The sequence below is a fragment of the Pyrgilauda ruficollis genome, unplaced genomic scaffold (assembly GCF_017590135.1).
Source record: "Pyrgilauda ruficollis isolate IOZ18807 unplaced genomic scaffold, ASM1759013v1 scaffold17, whole genome shotgun sequence".
NCBI classification, from domain to species: Eukaryota; Metazoa; Chordata; class Aves; order Passeriformes; family Passeridae; genus Pyrgilauda; species Pyrgilauda ruficollis.
This window is the reverse complement of record NW_024515875.1, coordinates 11,402,687-11,407,038: the sequence shown is the minus strand read 5'-3', so window position 1 is coordinate 11,407,038 and position 4,352 is coordinate 11,402,687. Positions and strand designations below refer to the sequence as shown.

The 4,352-nt window shown below is 44.4% G+C and overlaps 1 protein-coding gene across 1 annotated transcript in view; it reads right to left on the bottom strand.

Moving 5' to 3' along the window:
- The window catches only part of PEX5 (peroxisomal biogenesis factor 5), an 11,123-nt gene extending 11,024 nt beyond the window's left edge, over positions 1 to 99 (bottom strand). The window contains exon 1 of the mRNA XM_041463930.1: positions 63 to 99. The gene's annotated coding sequence lies outside the window, so the exon portion shown is untranslated. The remainder of the gene's footprint in view (positions 1 to 62) is intronic.
- Positions 100 to 4,352: the final 4,253 nt, after the last annotated feature.

Here is a 4,352-nt window from a genome sequence, read left to right as displayed (position 1 = left end):
CCCGGCGCGCTCCGCCCGGCGCCGCCCGGAGGGGCCGCGGGGCTCCCCCGCCCGCTCCGTACCTGGGGCCGCCGGGGCGCGCTCGGCTCGCGCGGCGGGGCGGGGCCAGCCTTAAAGGGACAGGCGCCGGAGCGCCTTAAAGGGGCTGAGCACGGGGTGTCGCGTGTCACCGCCCGGGTCACCGCCCGCTCCGGAACCTGCTCCCCCGGTGCCCTCCCCCGCCGCGCACTGCTCCCCTAGCTCCGGAGCCGGCTCCCGTGGAGTGTGCCACTCTGTCGGCCGTGAAACGGTGTGTATATATATATATGGTGTGTACTATACACATCCCACTGTATTTGCAAAAATATGTAAACATATATTTTTTTTATATTTTTATATATTTATATCTAATTATAATTATATATTTATATATATTCAATGAGATGTGTATGGTATGTACTTATATATATACATATATATATGTGTATATATATATACACACATATATGTGTATATATATACACACATATATGTGTATATAGACATATATATGTATGTACATTGTATGTGTATATATATTGTGCATGCATATATCTATGTACGTACAAGAGATATATACATGTACGCACCATGCACATCTCATTTTATTTGTGAATATGCATAAATATATATATAAAATATCTATATTCATATATATATATATTCAGCGAGATGTGTATGGTACATATGCATAGATGAGCATATACTGTATCAGTACACATTTGTCCAGCTGATGGACTGATATTTTACTGTTTGCTCTGGGATCACTAAAATGTTGCAGCTGGCAGCCACAGGTTGAGAGTGCACATATTTAGCTGAAAGGTATGTGATACCTTCAGATAAGCCCTAGAAATGCCAACTCCTTCCCAGCCTTGATCCTTCTACATTTGTGGTTCCAAAGGACAAACCACCTGGAAAATCAGAGGTCGTTTGTGTGTGGCCTCTAAAAGAATGGGAAAAGCACCAAGAGGGGGTTGCACAATGTGTGCTGACTCCTGTGACATTAGGTTGCTAGAAATAAATTGTTTTCAGAATCAAATCCCATCTTCTTCTTTTCAAAGGAATATGCTCCTCTGCAGGGTCCTCTCCCGATTTGTAAGGTTCACTTCATCTGTCCAAAATGTGACATCTGCTGCGGTTTTAGAGACAATTCTTTGACAGTAGGTCTTCCTGCCTGCTCTCCTTACAGCTTTGAAATTCATGTGGCATCTACAGCCAGTTCTGTGCTAGCAAGTAGTATGTATGGCTCAACAGCAGCAAGCCTTTAAAGTTATAAGAATTGGGGCTGGAAATACAACATCCACACCAAACACACCTGGGGAGATTTACCTTGGACTGTGTCTTCCTTGGCCCTGTGGAGACACACCTATCAGTGGCTGACGTGCCCTGTGTGCAGCTTAGCAGCACCAAAAAGGAATCTCGTTTGCACGCCGAGGCTGTCCTGCAGGACAAACCCCAGCCCAGCAAACAGGGATTGCTGGAAGATTCATTTTGAAAGCACACTTCTGCCATCCTGGAAGGTTAAAATAACACTTACCTGCTATTACCAAATTCCAAATCCTATGTGTGTTCAGTGTGATCAAGGATTAGCAAGAGCACTTGAAGAGAGAGGCATGAAGAATGCTGTGCTGCAGAATCCTAAATGACTTTCAAGAAGAAGAGAGGGGCAATGCTGCTCCTAAGTAAAACCAATAGACAGCACAAAGACATGGAGAAGACATTGAGATAAGGCATGGACAGAAATCCAAAAACCATCACAGACTGAGCAGGGAGGAAGAAATTAAGTAGTTGTGATTTGTAAATATTTGCAACAAGGTTTTGGGGTATGCCCATGACCAGTTTATGATACCAGCTATGATATAAGCCTATGATACCAGCTTGGCCTTCTGGTTCAGGACAGTGGCAGGGAAACACTGCTCTGTAAAAAAATTAGTAAAATTTGTAAAAAAAACTTCCTTCTGAAGGGCTGGATGGCCCTTTATCCCTTAGAGTCCCAAAAGACTTTGATGCAACTGGGAGGACCAGAAGTGGCAGTGGTGGCAGGGCATCCAGGACAACCACAGCTGTGGTTGCTGGTGGATGAGTATCCTGCTGAAGCCACGACTATTTCTGCTTGCAGGCAGAAAGCAAAGGGTCTGATCTAAAGTCAACAGGAGAAGAAGCACAGTCAATGCATCCCTGCAAGTGGAGTGAAAATAATTTGGCAGCAAGAACTAAAATATCAGGGAGCCCCAAAAACCCTTGGAGAGATGAGAAAGGCAAATAGTACAGCTCCTGAAATGGCTATTGCAGGCTCTGCATCCTTCAGCTGTGCTGAAAGCCAATACTCTGCTGAAGGTCCTGGGCCTGGTGGAAACCAGTGACAAAATGGAAGTCTCTAACTATTCCCCACCTAAATTTGTGAAATTCATTATTTCTTTCCAAGTGCAAAACTTAGCACATGCTTTTATTAAATGGTGTTCTACACTTTCAGGCTATTTCTCCCATTGATCAAGATAATTTGTATACAATTTTTTTCTACCAAATCCTTTGCAACCCCTCTCAGGTTAATATTGTCTGCAGATTTTAACAGATACAATTTTCTGGTCCACTGTGTAAATTACTGGGGAAAAAACCACACTAATAGCACACTGAAAACAGATCTCTGCAGGGCTCCTTGATACTTCTTTCCAGATAGACAGCATAGCATCAAAAACTAATATTAGAATTTTCCAGTCAGCATCAGCTTCTCCCAACAGTGATTTCAGTAGATCCAGTTTCCCATGTTTCCTAATGTGCTTCTTAGACTGTCAGATGAAACAGTAAAAATCCTACTGAAATAAAAAATCTAATATCTATTGTTACTTCCTTGACCACAAGGACAATTCTGCCATGAAAGATTTGTTTAGCTTGGTATCTTCTATTTTCAAACGGAAAGCGTGAGTTGTCTACATAATATTTATTTGTTCCAGTGTCACAGGTGAAGGCAGCAAAAAAATGCTGGCTGGCCTGTAATTAATCAGATTTCTTTTTTTCAATGGCCAATATATTTGGCCTTTTCCAGTCTTCTGAACCTCTCCACTGCCTAGATATCTCAAAGATAATGGCCAGTGGGCCATTCTCCAGTTCTCATCATAGCATGAAGTTCATCATCCCTAATTGGTCTGAAAACCTTGACTTTGCCTAAGTGCTTAGAAATCTAGAATTACTTTTTCCCCACTTGCAGCTGGTGCCATTTAAGATATTCGCCTAGCCACCACCACAGTGAAGACAAGTAAAAAATGCTTGGAGCTTCTAGGTATCTTTGGCCAGTTTCCAATTTCACTGACCAGAAAGCCAGTCTTTTTACTGGTCCTCCCCTCATTGCCCAAGTAGTGACAGGCACTACTGATCAGCTGATAGTTCTGCTCTTTTCCACCACACATAAGGTATTCATTTCCTTTTCAAAGTATTTTTGTACTTAATTGGACTCAGTTGCCACGTCTCCGTTAATTCCTTCTCTTCCAGAATAAAAGCTGCAATTTTTTTCAATCCTTCTGCTTGAGTGGCCAAGGTAGTTATTCCCCTCTGTGGATTCACTTCCTACATTTGTCTCTGTTGTAGCAGCATTGTACCCAAACTGGACACTCAGTCAGTCCTGTGTCACCCAGTGCTGTGAGTGAAGTCACAGCAGTACAGAGCTGTTCTGACAGCTCCTTTCATCTGACCTACAGGCTATCCTCCTAAACACATAAACTGCTCTGATGTGTGCCTTTTTGGCAACAGCATCATGTTGATGTACATTCTGCTTTGTTTAAGGAAGATGATATTCAAGGAACTCCGATGTGCTCTGAAACTGTGCATTTGAAAAAAGCAACAGAGGATCTTTTGCCCCTGAATATTCCCTGTCTTTCTCACACTGATCCTCCGAACTTCAGTCATGGGTCTAATTTATTCAGAGGATTGGTGTTTGTTTTTTTTTTTTGGTTTTTTTTTTTTTTTTGTGGAGAGCATTGGCCCGTTTTCATATGAACCCAAATATCCGAAGAAGCATCTGTGGTCCCATGAGCGAGGACGAGAGTCAGGAGCCACTTGGCTCCGCTCTTGGACCTATCACTTTTCCGTGGCTCGGCTCCCCTACGTGCAAAACAAAGACGAGTTTGTTAAAGTTTGGGGGTCGGTTTAGACGCTTGGGGTGGGTTGCTCGTTTGTTTTTAATGGAAGAGCCTTGAGTGGCCGGGCCAAAGCAGCTGTGTGGATTGCCCCCGTAGATCGGCACGGAGGCACCCTGGCTCCCCTCACAGCGCCCCGCCCGCCCCTCCCGCTGCCGCCGCCCGGGCGCCTCCTCCGGGCGGGCGGGGGCCGCGGCGGCGGGG